The sequence below is a fragment of the Mesoplodon densirostris genome, chromosome 5, assembly GCF_025265405.1.
Source record: "Mesoplodon densirostris isolate mMesDen1 chromosome 5, mMesDen1 primary haplotype, whole genome shotgun sequence".
NCBI lineage: Eukaryota > Metazoa > Chordata > Mammalia > Artiodactyla > Ziphiidae > Mesoplodon > Mesoplodon densirostris.
Genome location: NC_082665.1, coordinates 129,482,327 through 129,497,781, shown reverse-complemented (window position 1 = coordinate 129,497,781; position 15,455 = coordinate 129,482,327). Strand labels below are relative to the sequence as shown.

The 15,455-nt window shown below is 41.8% G+C and overlaps 1 long non-coding RNA gene across 1 annotated transcript in view; it reads left to right on the top strand.

The window, feature by feature from the left end:
- Positions 1 to 14,272: 14,272 nt before the first annotated feature.
- The window catches only part of LOC132491298 (uncharacterized), a 56,411-nt gene continuing 55,228 nt past the window's right edge, over positions 14,273 to 15,455 (top strand). The window contains exon 1 of the long non-coding RNA XR_009532652.1: positions 14,273 to 14,451. This is a non-coding gene — a long non-coding RNA (uncharacterized LOC132491298). The remainder of the gene's footprint in view (positions 14,452 to 15,455) is intronic.

The window sequence follows — 15,455 nt, the reverse complement described above, 5'->3', positions numbered from 1 at the left end:
AGGGACAATTGTTTCGGGGTGCAGGAGGAGAGGGGATTCGGAGCACTGCCTAAACGAGCTCCAGAGACGGACGCAAGCTACGGCTATCAGTGTAGACACAAGAGATGGACATGAAACACTAAGGCTGCTGCTGCCACCACCAAGAAGCCTGTGTGCAAGCACAGGTCACTATCCACACCTCCCCTCCCGGGAGCCTGTGCAGCCCGCCACTGCCAGGGTCCCATGACCCAGGGACAACTTCCCCGGGAGAACACACGGCACGCCTCAGGCTGTTGAAATTTCATGCTGGCCTCTGCTGCCGCAGGCTCACCCCTCACTCCGTGCCCCTCCCTCCCCCCCGGCCTGAGTGAGCCAGAGCCTCCTAATCAGCTGCTCATTTAATCCCATCCTCTCTGGGCGGGAACAAAAGCCTGAGGGTGACCTACACTCAGAGGCAGGGCCAAAACCAAAGCTGAACCCCAGGAGCTGTGAGAATAAAGAAGAGAAAGGGAAATCTCTCCCAGCAGCCTCAAGAGCAGTGCATTAAATCTCCACAATCAACTTGATGTACCCTGCATCTGTGGAGTACCTGAATAGACAACAAATCATCCTAAAATTGAAGCAGTGGACTCTGGGAGCAACTGTAGACTTGGGGTTTGGTGTCTGCAACTGATTTGTTTCTGATGTTTATGTTTATCTTAGTATAGTTTTTAGTGCTTGTTATCATTGGTGAATTTATTTATTGGTTTGGTTGCTCTCTTCTTTTTTTATTACTTTTTAATTTTTTTTTAATTTTAATAGTTTTTTAATTTTTAAAATTATTTTACTTTATTTTTTAAATATTTTTTTCTTTTTCTCCCCCTTTTCTTCTGAGCTGTGTGGCTGACAGGGTCTTGGTGCTCTGGCCTGATGTCAGACCTGACCCTCTGAGGTGAGAGAGCAGAGTTCAGGACATTGGTCCACCAGAGACCTCCCGGCCCCACATAATATCAATCAGTGAAAGCTCTCCCACAGATCTCCACCTCAATGCTAAGAATGAGCTCCACCCAATGGCCAGCAAGCTACAGTGCTGGACACCCCATGCCAAACAACTAGCAAGACAGGAATACAAACCCATCCATTAGCAGAGAGGCTGCCTAATATCATACTAAGTTCACAGACACCCCAAAACACTCCACCAGATGCAGCCCTGCCCACCAGAAAGACAAGATACAGCCCCACCCACCAGAGCACAGGCACCAATCCCCTCCACCAGGAAGCCTACACAAGCCACTGAACCAACATTACCCACTGTGGGCAGTCACCAAAAACAACGGGAACTACAAACCTGCAACCTGCAAAAGGGAGACCCCAAACACAGTACATTAAGCAAAATGGGAAGACAGAGAAATATGCAGCACATAAAGGAGCAAGGTAAAAATGCACCAGACCAAACAAATGAAGAGGAAATAGGCAGTCTACCTGAAAACGAATTCAGAGTAATGATAGTAAAGATAACCAAATTCTTGGAAATAATATGGAGAAAATACAAGAAATGTTTAACAAGGACCTAGAAGAACTAAAGGGCAAACAAACAATGATGAACTACACAATAAATGAAATTAAAAATTCTCTAAAAGGAATCAATAGCAGAATAATGGAGGCTGAAGAACAGATAAGTGAGCTGGAAGATAAAATAGTGGAAATAACTACCACAGTGCAGAATAAAGAAAAAAGAATGAAAAGAATTGAGGACAGTCTCAGAGACCTCTGGGACAACATTAAGCTCACCAACGTTTGAATTATAGAGGTCACAGATGAAGAAGAGAAAGAAAAAGGGCCTGAGAAAATATTTGAAGAGATTATACTTAAAACTTCCATAATATGGGAAAAGAAATAGTCAATCAAACCCAGGAAGCACAGAGAGTCCCATACAGGATAAATCCAAGGAGAAACACACCAAGACACATATTAAGCAAACTATCAAAAATTAAATACAAAGAAAATATATTAAGAGCAGCAAGGGAAAAGCAACAAATAACATACAAGGGAATACCCATAAGGTTAACAGCTGATTTTTCAGCAGAAACTCTGCAAGCTAGAAGGGAGTGGCAGGAAATATTTAAAGTCATGAAAGGGAAAACCCTGGAACCAAGATTACTCTACCCAGCAAGGATCTCATTCAGATTTGATGGAGAAATTAAAATCTTTACAGATAAGCAAAAGCTAGGAGAATTCAGCACCACCAAACCAGCTTTACAACAAATGCTAAAGGAACTTTTCTAGACAGGAAACACAAGAGAAGGAAAAGACCTACAATAACAAACCCCAAACAATTATGAAAATGGTAATAGGAACATACATATTGATAATTACCTTAAATGCAAATGGATTAAATATTCCAACCAAAAGACATAGACTGGCTGAGTTGATATTAAAACAAGACCTGTATATACGCTGTCTACAAGAGACCCACTTCAGACCTAGGAACACACACAGACTGAAAGTGAGGGGATGGAAAAAGATATACCATGCAAATGGGAATCAAAAGAAACTTGGAGTAGCAATACTCATATCACACAAAATAGACTTTAAAGTAAAGACTATTACAAGAGACAAAGAAGGACACTACGTAATGATCAAGGGATCAATCCAAGAAGAAGATATAACAATTGTAAATATTTATGTACCCAACATAGGAGGACTTCATATAAGGCAAATGCTAACAGCCATATAAGGGGAAATCGACAGTAACACAATCGTAGTAGGGGACTTTAACACCCCACTTTCACTAATGGACAGATCATCCAAAACGAAAATAAATAAGGAAACACAAGCTTTAAGTGACACATTAAACAAGATGGATTTAATTGATATTTGTAAGACATTCCATCCAAAACCAACAGAATACACTTTCTTCTCGAGTGCTCATGAAACGTTCTCCAGAATAGATCATATCCTGGGTCACAAATCAAGCCTTGGTAAGTTTAAGAAAATTGAAATCGTATCAAGTATCTTTTCCGACCACAACGCAATGAGACTAGATATCAACTGCAGGAAAAAACCTGTAAAAATATAAACAAATGGAGGTTAAACAATACACTCTTAAATAACCAAGAAATAACAATACACTACTAAATAATTAAATCAAAGAGGAAATCAAAAAACACCTGGAAACAAATGACAATGAAAACATGACAACCCAAAACCTATGGGATGCAGCAAAAGCCGTTCTAAGAGGGAAGATTATAACAATACACTCCTACCTCAAGAAACAAGAAAAATCTCAAATAAAAAACCCAACCTTACACCTAAAGTAATTATTTAAAAAAGAACAAAATACCTCCTAAAGTTAGCAGAAGGAAAGAAATCATAAAGATCAGATCAGAAATAAATGAAAAAGAAATGAAGGAAACAATAGCAAAGATCAATAAAACTAAAAGCTGGTTCTTTGAGAAGATAAACAAAATTGATATACCATTAGCGAGGGTCAAAAAAAAAAAAGGGAGAAGACTCAAATCCACAGAATTAGAAGTAAAAAATAAGAAGTAACAACTGACACTGCAGAAATGCAAAGAATCATGAGAGATTACTACAAGCAACTCTATGCCAATAAAATGGACAACCTGGGAGAAATGAACAAAATCTTAGAAGAGCATAAGTTTCTGAGACTGAACCAGGAAGAAATAGAAAATATAAACAGACCAATTACAAGCATTGAAATTGAAACTGTGATTAAACATCTTCCAACAAAAAACAGCCCAGGATCAGAAGGCCTCACAGGCAAATTCTATCAAACATTTAGGGAAGAGCTAACACCTATCCTTCTAAAATTCTTCCAAAATATAGCAGAGGGAGGAACACTCCCAAACTCATTCTATGAGGCCACCATCACCCTGATACCAAAACCAGACAAAGATGTCACAAAAAAAGAAAACTACAGGTCAATATCACTGATGAACATAGATACAAAAACCCTCAAGAAAATACTAGCAAACAGAATCCAACAGCACATTAAAAGGATCATACACCATGATCAAGAGGGGTTTATGCCAAGAATGCAATAATTCTTCAATATACGCAAATAAATCAATGTGATACACCATATTAACAAACTGAAGGAGAAAAACCATATGATCATCTCAATAGATGCAGAAAAAGCTTTTGACAAAATCCAACACCCATCTATGATAAAAACCCTCCAGAAAGTAGGCATAGAGGGAACTTTCCTCAACATAATAAAGGCCAGATATGAGAAACCCCCTGAAAAAACCATTCTCAATGGTGAAATACTGAAACCATTTCCACTAAGATCAGGGACAAGACAAGGTTGCCCACTCTCACCACATTATTCAACATAGTTTTGGAAGTTTTAGCCACAGCAATCAGAGAAGAAAAAGAAATAAAAGTAATCCAAATTGGAAAAGAAGAAGTAAAACTGTCACTGTTTGCAGATGACATGATACTATACATACAGACTCCTAAAGATGCTACCAGAAAACTACTAGAGCTAATCAATGAATTTGGTAAAGTAGCAGGATACAAAATTAATGCACAGAAATCTCTTGCATTCCTATACACTTATGATGAAAAATCTGAAAGAGAAATTAAGGAAACACTCCCATTTACCATTGCAACAAAAAGAATAAAATACCAAGAATAAACCTAACTAAGGAGACAAAAGACCTGTATGAAGAAAACTATAAGACACTGATGAAATTAAATATGATACAAACAAATGGAGAGATATACCATGTTCTTGCATTGGAAGAAGCAACAATGTGAAAATGACTCTACTACCCAAAGCAATCTACAGATTCAGTGCAATCCCCATCAAACTACCAATGGCATTTGTCACAGAATTAGAACAAAAAATTTCACAATTTGTATGGAAACACAAAAGACCCCGAATAGCCAAAGCAACCTTGAGAAAGAAAAACGGAGCTGGAGGAATCAGGCTCCCTGACTTCAGACTATACTACAAAGCTGCAGTAATCAAGGCAGTATGTACTGGCACAAAAACAGAAATATACCTCAATGGAACAGGATAGAAAGCACAGAGATAAACCCACGCACATATGGTCACTTTATCTTTGATAAAGGAGGCAAGAATATACAATGGAGAAAAGACAGCCTCTTCAATAAGTGGTGCTGGGAAAACTGGACAGCTACATGTGAAAGAAAGAAATTAGATCACTCCCTATCACTGTACACAAAAATAAACTTAAAATGGACTAAAGAACTAAATGCAAGGCCAGACACTATAAAACTCTTAGAGGAAAACATAGGAAGAACACTCTTTGACATAAACCACAGCAAGATCCTTTTTGATCCATCTCCTAGAGAAATGGAAATAAAAACAGAAATAAACAAATGGAACCTAATGAAACTTAAAAGCTTTTGTACGGCAAAAGAAATCATAAAGCAGACGGAAAGTCCACCCTCAGAATGGGAGAAAATATTTACAAATGAAGCAACTGACAGAGGATTAATTTCCAAATTGTACAAGCAGCCCATGAAGCTCAATATCAAAAACAAAGAACCCCATCCAAAAATGGGCAGAAGACCTAAATAGACATTTCTGCAAAGGAGATATACAGTTTTCCAACAAACACATGAAATGATGCCCAACATCACTAATCATTAGAGAAATGCAAATCAAAACTAAAATGAGGTATCACCTCACACTGGTCAGAATGCCCATCATCAGAAAATCGACAAACAATAAATTCTGGAGAGGGTGTGGAGAAAGGAAACACTCTTGCACTGTTGGTGGGAATGTAAATTGATACAGCCACTATGGAGAACAGTATGGAGGTTCCTTAAAAATCTAAAAATAGAACTACCATATGACCCAGCAATCCCACTACTGGGCATATACCTTGAGAAAACCATAATTCAAAAAGAATCATGTACCATAATGTTCATTGCAGCACTATTTACAATAACCAGGACCTGGAAACAACCTAGGTGTCCATCAACAGGTGAATGGATAAAGAAGATGTGGTCCATATATACGATGGAATATTACTCAGCCTTAAAAAGAAATGATATTGAGTTTTTTGTAGTGAGGTAGATGGACCTAGAGTCTGTCATAAAGAGTGAAGTAAGTCAGAAAGAGAAAAACAAATACTGTATGCTAACACATATATATGGAGTCTGAAAAGAAAAAAAAATGGTTCTGATGAACTTAGGGCAGGACAGGAATAAAGACGCAGACGTAGAGAATGGACTTGAGGACATAGGGAGGGGGAAGGGTAAGCTGGGACAAAGTGAGAGAGTGGCATGAACATATATACACTACCAAATGTAAAATAGATAGCTAGTGGGAAGCAGCCACATAGCACAGGGAGATCAGCTTTGTGCTTTGTGACCACCTAGAGGGGTGGGATAGGGAGAGTGGGAGGGAGACGCAAGAGGGAGGGGATATGGAGACATATGTGTACATATAGCTGATTTACTTTGTTATACAGCAGAAATTAACAGAACATTGTAAAGCAATTATACTCCAATAAAGATGTTAAAAGCAAAACAAAACTACCCTCTATACAGCTGCCAGAATATTTGATCCAAAATGGAAACTGGATCACATTACTAGCCTGAATAAAATGCACTGTTAGCTCTTCAGGGGCATTGCCTACAGGATAAATTCCAAGTTTCTTAACTTGGCTTAAAAACTTTGACTTGATCTGGCTCCTGTTTGTCTCTCCAGTTATCACTTGTACCTGCCGAGCTATATCCTGGCAGCCTTGATCGTTGCTGTCCTTCTTCTGTTGGATATGTTTTCTACCCACCATGCTGTCCTCCTCCCAACTGACTCATTCATTAAAACTCAGACCACTTTTTTTTTTTTTTTTTTTTTTGCGGTACGCGGGCCTCTCACTGTTGTGGCCTCTCCCGTTGCAGAGCACAGGCTCCGGACGCACAGGCTCAGCGGCCATGGCTCACGGGCCCAGCCGCTCCGCGGCATGTGGGATCTTCCCGGACCGGGGCATAAACCTGCTTGCATTGGCAAGCAGACTCTCAACCACTGCGCCACCAGAGAAGCCCAAAACTCAGACCACTTTAATCTCCTTCCGGGAGTTTTCCCTGTGACCTCACCCCCACTGGCCTCCCACTGCCTTGAGCTGGGGTAAGGGTCCCTCTCCATCCCCCGTTAGCCTCTGGATCACTGTCAGATCCATCATTGCACGTACTGTGCACACCCAAAAGGCATGTGTCTACTGTTGACTGAGTGTTTGGGAGGAAGTCAGAGTCTTTTTCCTTTGATACCTGCCTTGTGCCTGGCACATGATAAGCACTAAAGAAATACTTGCTGAAAAAAATAATGGAGAAATGAAAGAATAAGATGAGGCTTTAGGATAACAGAAGGCAGGAGACCAGGTTGGGAGAGGTGATTTCTTCCCTTCTCGTTCCTCCACACTTCCTGCTGCTCTTCTGAGTCACCCCTAAGTGGACTTCCTCAGCGGCGCTGGGGGAGCCATCTGTGCTCTCCCCACTTGTCTGCAACTCTTTTCTTCCTACTTAACAACATACAATGCCAGAGTAGACGAGCACCACTTGTCCTTGTAGCACTAAGATTCCTTGCCCGGGGGATCAGGATGGTTTGCCCAATTCTAGGAAAAAAAAAATACTGAGCTGGTGCTTGTGGATTTTCTTGTTGGATTCCAGACATGTGGGCAGGGTAAGCCTTGGGAGTGGCATTTCTGAGATTTCTAGATTTCTGAGGTTTTAAGGTCCCAATTCTTCCAAAGCATTTTCACAGATTTTCATGACTGCAGTTGCCAATAGAAAGGAATGAGGTTACTGGAAAGTAGGGCTGGGCAGGACAACAGGCAGTCATGAGTGCCTGGGACAAGGATAGGTGGTTCAAGATGATGCCATTTCATGGGATCAAAAGAGAAGGCTCAGGGAGGGGGAGAAAGGTAGGAACATGGTGTCCCTGACAGCCCATTTTGGCTCTGTCTGTATTTACCTGGCGTCTAGCATTGAATCTGGGAAATATCAGACATCAGCTAGGGAGAGGGTGACACAGGTCTCAGCAGTGCCTAGGATTATTAAAAAAGAAAGAGAGAAAAAGAAAGAAAGAAAGAAAGAAAGAAAGAAAGAAAGAAAGAAAGAAAGAAAGAAAGAAAGAAAGAAAGAAAGAAAGAAAAAGAAAGAAAGAAACTTGTCCTCAACCATGGCAGTCACTGAAAATAACTTACTCTTATAAAAATATGGACTTTCTAAATTAAGAGAAATGGTTTTTGGCCTTTGCTTCGTGCACATTCCCGAGATCACTGTTATATAAGCAGTAAGATTCTCTCCTGTAAAAGCCCAAAGAGATACCAATAGACTTTTGCAGTCTACTCAGCATCCTTTTCCCATTTTCTGATAAAAGAGCCCCAATTTTTCTTTTGGAGAATCATTCTTCTCTGCAATCAATTCATGTGGGGTCTGATCCATCTTTTGGCTCCATGAGTGGACATCTGTAAGACCTGGGACTAGACAATAAGAGGACTGCATCCCCTGGGCATGGTCTTTTGTTTAGGGGAGAACACAAGTTAGGCCAAAGAGAGACAAGCTTGGAACATGTCTTGGAATGATTGCCAAAGAGGCTCTTTCTGATGAGGTGGCCAATATGAGAAAGTGTAAATGTAGAAATGCTGCAGGCCCTATCTTAGCAAAGCCTGCCTGGAAATCATGCCAAGTCAGAGGAAAGCAGAGCCTATTGCTAGAGAACATCAGATTCCTAATCACATAGTGTGTGGCCCTAGATCAAACCAGACCTGAAACCAGGACAACTCTGGGCTTTTGTGTTCCAAAAGGCAATACATTTCCTTTCCTTCCCTTGTTTAAGGCAATCTTAGTTGGTTCTTCTATTACTGCCTACCCAAAGAATTCTGTACTCCCAGACCCTGGAATTCTGCTTAGAGTAGATGGAGCCTTTTCTTCTGTTTCTGCCTGGGAAGTACTTCTCATTGATGCCCTTCTGGTTCAAACAGAAACAGTGCAGGAGCCCAATTATGGAAAATGACAGTAGTTCTTAGGAGAGAACCTGGGTCTATTTATCCTTCTTTAAGGTAATGAAACATTGACTTGAAAAGTGATAAATGTTGTTAAGCTTACTATGAAACTTTGAACAATTTCAAAAAAGAAAATGATTTTCTAATTTTCCCTTTATTTCTTTCCTGGGGAGGGTGGTAAGAAAAGCTCTTCTACTTCAGTTCTTGAGATTTCTCACTATCTGCCCTCCCTCCCGGCCCATCTGCCCTCTCCCTCCCCCTTGCACAGACCTCACATGGTGGCCTCATCACCAGGATCCACACCATCACTGAGAGCTCCAATTCCGAGACAGTTCTTGCTGACATCATTGTTCTAACTTTGCATCTTTTCCACTTTCTTATTTCCCTTGAACTCAGCTCTGGCCTCATTCATTCCACAGATATTTACTGAGCACCTACTATGTGACCAGCCCAGTGTCAGCCACGTCAGATACATCAGTGAACAAAACTCAAAGATTCCTATTCTCCTAGAATTCTAGTGTGTGAGGGGATAAACACAGAAAAAATAATAAATATAGAACATAGGTAAATTAGTATTTTAGAAGGGTTATAAGGAAAAAAGTAAAAAAAAAAAAAAAAAGAACGGGGGCCTCCCTGGTGGCGCAGTGGTTGAGAGTCCGCCTGCCGATGCAGGGGACACGGGTTCGTGCCCCGATCCCGGAGGATCCCACATGCCGCGGAGCGGCTGGGCCCGCGAGCCATGGCCGCGGAGCCTGTGTGTCCGGAGCCTGTGCTCCGCAACGGGAGAGGCCACAACAGTGAGAGGCCCGCGTACAGCAAAAAAAAAAAAAAAAAAAAAAAAAAAGAACGGGGAAAAAATAGAGTAAGAGGGATTAGGATTCTTGGGAGTAAGAGTGGTTGCAATGAAATGGGCATACTGAGAAAGTGAAATTTGACCAAAGGCTTGAGGGAGGGAGGAATCAGCCAGGAGATCTGGGGAAGAGTTTCCCAGGAGAGGGAAGGGCCAGTGCAAAGTCCCCAGGGAAACAACGTGCCTGAAGAAGAGAGCATTGAGCAGGAGGAAGAGAGGAAAGCAGAGGGGAGCGGGGAGAGAGTTGAAGATGCAGCAGAGGGGAGAGATAATGGGATGCGCATCATGTCAAAATGGGGTTTTACTGTGGGTCATTGAGGAATTATGGAAGAATTTCAAGCAGAAAGGGATGTGATCTGACTCAGATTTGAAAACGATTAGTCTGGCTGCAGAGCTGAAAATAAGGTCCAGGGAAGCAAGGGTGGGTACAGAGATGCTGGTGGCCCAGACCAGGGTGGGGGCAGTAGAGGTGGGGAAAAGTGGCTGCGTTTGGTATAAACATACACACACTACTATGCATAAAATAGATAACCAACAAGGACCTACTGTACAGCACAGGGAACTCTACTCAATACTCCCTAATAACCTATATGAGAAAAGAATCTGGAAAAGATGGCTATATGTATATGTATAACTGAATCACTTTGCTGTACACCTGAAACTAACACAACATTGTAAATCAATGATCCTCTACTATAAAATAAGAATTAGATTAAAAAAAAGAAATATTGCCGGAATTAACAAAATGTGACACAGAGACAAATGCTATTGGAAAATGGTGCCAATAGACTTGCCTGACGCAGGGTTGCCAGAAACCTTCAATTTGTAAAAAAACACAATGCCTGTGAAGTGCAATAAAGCAAAGTAAAAAAAAAAATTTTTTTTTTAAAAAGACTGAACCGTCAGGGTTTGCTGACAGATTAGATGTGGAGTGTGTGAGAAGGAGGCGAGAAAGATGTACGGTTGAGCGTTTGCAAGGATAGAGTTGCTGTCAGCTTGAGAAGGGAAAACTGGGGGGAACGCATCTTTGAGGGGAATAGTAACAGTTCAGTTTAGGACAAGCTGAGGAGGAAATTGGAGAGGATGGGTGGGGAGCTGAATGCTGGCCTGGAAGGTAAATTCTGCAGTTATCATCTAGATGGTATTTACAAACTCGCTGGAAACTTCCTTACGTTTGGTAAGGTCTTCCTTATCAAACAAGCCTCCTATGACCCTTCTGACTTAACTTGCAAAGAGAAGCTGAGAGCACAACACATTTGGAAAAGAAATGGGCTTTGGAGCAGGGCAGATCTGAATCAGACCATCAGTGCTACTGCTTTCCTGCTTGTGAGGCTTTGGGCAAGTTCCTTACCTCTCTGAGTTGCAATTTCCTTGTGTGACAAATTGGATGATAACACCTGCTTTTTAGGGGTGTTCAACTCATGAAATTAAATAATGCCTGTGAACCTTCTGGCACATAGTAAGTACACAACAATTAATTTCCTTCACCCTTCTGTTTTTTATAATCATGCTTATTATTTTTTATACAGCAGGTTCTTATTAGTCATCCATTTTATACACATCAGTGTATACATGTCAATCCTAATCGCCCAATTCATCACACCACCATGCCCACCCCGCTGCTGCTTTCCCCCCCTTGGTGTGCATACGTTTGTTCTCTACATCTATGTCTCAATTTCTGCCCTACAAACCAGTTCATCAGTACCATTTTTCTAGGTTCCACATATATGCATTAATATATGGTATTTGTTTTTCTTTTTCTGACTTACTTCACTCTGTATGACAGTCTCTAGATCCAACTACGTCTCAACAAATGATCCAATTTCGTTCCTTTTTATGTCTGAGTAACATGTCATTGTATATATGTACCACATCTTCTTTATCCATTCATCTGTCGATGGGCATTTATGTTGCTTCCATGACCTGGCTATTGTAAATAGTGCTGCAATGAACACTGGGGTGCATGTGTCTCTTTGAATTATGGTTTTCTCTGGGTATATGGCAAGTAGTGGGATTCCTGGATCATATAGTAATTCTATTTTTAGTTTTTTAAGGAAACTCCATACTGTTCTCCATAGTGGCTGCATCAATTTACATTCCCACCAACAGTGCAAGAGGGTTCCCTTTTCTCCACACCCTCTCCAGCATTTGTTCTTTGTAGATTTTCTGATGATACCCATTCTAACTGGTGTGAGTTGATGCCTCATCGTAGTTTTGATTTGCATTTCTCTAATAATTAGTGATGTTGAGCAGCTTTTCATGTGCTTCTTGGCCATCTGTATGTCTTCTTTGGAGAAATGTCTATTTAGGTCTTTTGCTTATTTTTTTTGATTGTGTTGTTCCCACTATTATTGTCCCCTATTATTATTGTGTTACTGTCAATTTTCTCTTTTATAGCTATTAGCAGTTGCCTTATGTATTGAGGTGCTCCTATGTTGGGTACATATATATTTATAATTGTTAAATCTTCTTGTTGTATTGATCCCTTGATCATTATGTAGTGTCCTTTCTTGTCTCTTGTAACATTCTTTATTTTAAAGTCTATTTTATCAGATATGAGTATTGCTACTTCAGCTTTCTTTTTCTTTTATTTTATTTTTTTGCAGTACGTGGGCCTCTCACTGTTGTGGCCTCTCCCGCTGTGGAGCACAGGCTCCGGATGTGCAGGCTCAGCGGCCATGGCTCACGGGCCCAGCCGCTCCACGGCATGTGAGATCCTCCCGGACCGGGGCACAAACCTGCGTCCCCTGCATCGGCAGGCGGACTCTCAACCACTGCGCCACCAGGGAAGCCCTCCAGCTTTCTTATGATTTCCATTTGCATGAAATTTCTTTTTCCATCCCCTCACTTTGAGTCTGTATGTGTCCTTATGTCTGAAGTAGGTCTCTTGTAGACAGCATATATATGGGTCTTGTTTGTGTATCCATTCAGCAAGCCTGTGTCTTTTGGTGGGAGCATTTATTCCCCTCACGTTTAAGGTAATTATTGATATGTACATTCCTATTACCATTTTCTGAATTGTTTGGGGTTTGTTTTTATAGGTCCTTTTATTCTCTTGTGTTTTCCACTTAGCTAAGTTCCTTTAGCATTTGTTGTAGAGCTGCTTTGGTGGTGCTGAATTCTCTTAGCTTTTGCTTGTCTGTAAAGCTTTTGATTTCTCCATTGAATCTGAATGAGATCCTTGCTGGGTAGAGTAATCTTGGTTGTAGGTTCTTCCCTTTCATCACTTTAAGTATATCATGCCACTCCCTTCTGGCTTGTAGAGTTTCTGATGAGAAATCAGCATTAACCTTATGGGAGTTCCCTTGTATGTTATTTGTCATTTTTCCCTTGCTGCTTTCAATTATTTTTCTTTGTCTTTAATTTTTACCAATTTTATTACTATGTGTCTTGGCGTGTTTCTCCTTGGGTTTATCTTGTATGGGACTCTCTGTGCTTCCTGGACTTGGGTGTCTGTTTCCTTTCCCATGTTAGGGAAATTTTTGACTATAATGTCTTCAAATATTTTCTCTGGTCCTTTCCCTCTCTCTTTTCCTCTGGGACCCCTATAATATGAATGTTGTTGCATTTAATGTTGTCCCAGAGGTCTCTTAGGCTGTCTTCATTTCTTTTCATTCTGTTTTCTTTATTCTGTTCTGCAGCAGCGAATTCCACCATTCTGTCTTCCAGGTGACTTATCCCTTTTTCTGCCTCAGTTATTCTGCTATTGATTCCTTCTAGTGTAGTTTTCATTTCAGTTATTGTATTGTTCATCTCTGTTTGTTTGTTCTTTAATTCTTTTTTTTTTTTTTTTTTTTTTTTCCTTTTGCGGTATGCAGGCCTCTCACTGTTGTGGCCTCCCCCGTCGCGGAGCACAGGCTCCGGACGCGCAGGCTCAGCGGCCATGGCTCACGGGCCCAGCCGCTCCGCGGCATATGGGATCCTCCCAGACCGGGGCACGAACCCGTATCCCCTGCATCGGCAGGCGGACTCTCAACCACTTGCGCCACCAGGGAGGCCCTGTTCTTTAATTCTTCTAGGTGTTTGTTAAACACTTTTTGCATCTTCTCGATCTTTGCCTCCATTCTATTTCTGAGGTCCTGGATCATCTGCACTATCATTCTTCTGAATTCTTTTACTGGAAAGTTGCCTATCTCTACTTCATTTAGTCTTTTTTCTGGGGTTTTATCTTGTTCCTTCATCTGGTACATAGCCCTCTGCCTTTTTATCTTGTCTATCTTTCTGTGAATGTGGTTTTTGTTCCACAGGCTTCAGGATTGTAGTTCTTCTTGCTTCTGCTGTCTGCCCTCTGGTGGATGATGCTATCTAAGAGGCTTGAGCAAGTTTCCTGATGGGAGGGACTGGTGGTGGGTAGATCTGGGTGTTGCTCTGTTGGTCAGAGCTCAGTAAAACTTTAATCTGCTTGTCTGCTGATGGGTGGGGCTGGGTTTCCTCCCTGTTGGTTCCCTCCCTCAGGGTTGGCCGGAGGCAACCCAACACTGGAGCCTACCTGAGCTCTTTGCTGGGGCTAATGGCGGACTCTGGGAGGGCTCACGCCAAGGAGTCCTTCCCAGAACTTCTGCTTCCGATGTCCTGGTACTCACGGTGAGCCACAGCCACCCCCCACCTCTGCAGGAGACCCTCCAGCACTAGCAGGTAGGTCTGGTTCAGTCTCCCCTGGGGTCACTGCTCCTTCCCCTGGGCCCCGACTTTGTGTGTGCCCTCCAAGAGTGGAGTCTCTGTTTCCCCCAGTCCTGTCAGAGTCCTGCAATCAAATCCCGCTAGCCTTCAAAGTCTGATTCTCTCGGAATTCCTCCTCCTGTTGCCGGACCCCCGGGGTTGGGAAGCCTGACGTGAGGCTCAGAACCTTCACTCCAGTGGGTGGACTTATGTGGTATTAAGTGTTCTCCAGTTTGTGAATTACCTACCCAGCAGTTATTGGATTTGATTTTATTGTGATGACTCCCCTCTACCATCTGATTGTGGTTTCTCCTTTGTCTTTGGATGTGGGGTATCTTTTTTGGTGAGTTCCAGTGTCTTCCTGTCAATGATTGTTCAGCAGTTAGTTGTGGTTCTGGTGCTCTTGCAAGAGGGAGTGAGACCACGTCCTTCTACTCTGCCATCTTGGTTCCATATCTTCCCTTCACCCTTTTAAAGCTACTCTGGATGCTTACCAAGAATAGCAGCTCCGTTGTTGAGTCTCTGGACCAGTGCTGCTCAGAGTGTGCTCCTTGAATTTGTAGCATCAACATCACCTGGGAGCTTGTTAGAAAATGCAAATTCTCAAGCCTTACCATCCAGGACCTACTTCAGAAATTCCAGGGTGGGACCCAGCAACCTGTTTGAACTATCCCTCCAGATGATTCTGATAGACACTAGAATTTGAGAACCTCAGCTTTAGTTCAGAAGCTTCATAAGCTTTTATTCATAAGCTCCCACCTGATCCCTGAGCACACCTGTCTTTCTCAGCATATAGCTGGCAGTTGCCAGAAAAATTTATATTCCCCAAGTATATGGTTTTACTCCAGATTCATTCTATTTATCCTTTAGCCCTGACCTCTCAGTGGAGTCCAGACTTACACTTCCAGTTCTCTCCATGTGAAATAAAACTGTTCTAGAAGATGCTCAAACTCAACAGGGTTACAACAACCCACTCTTCC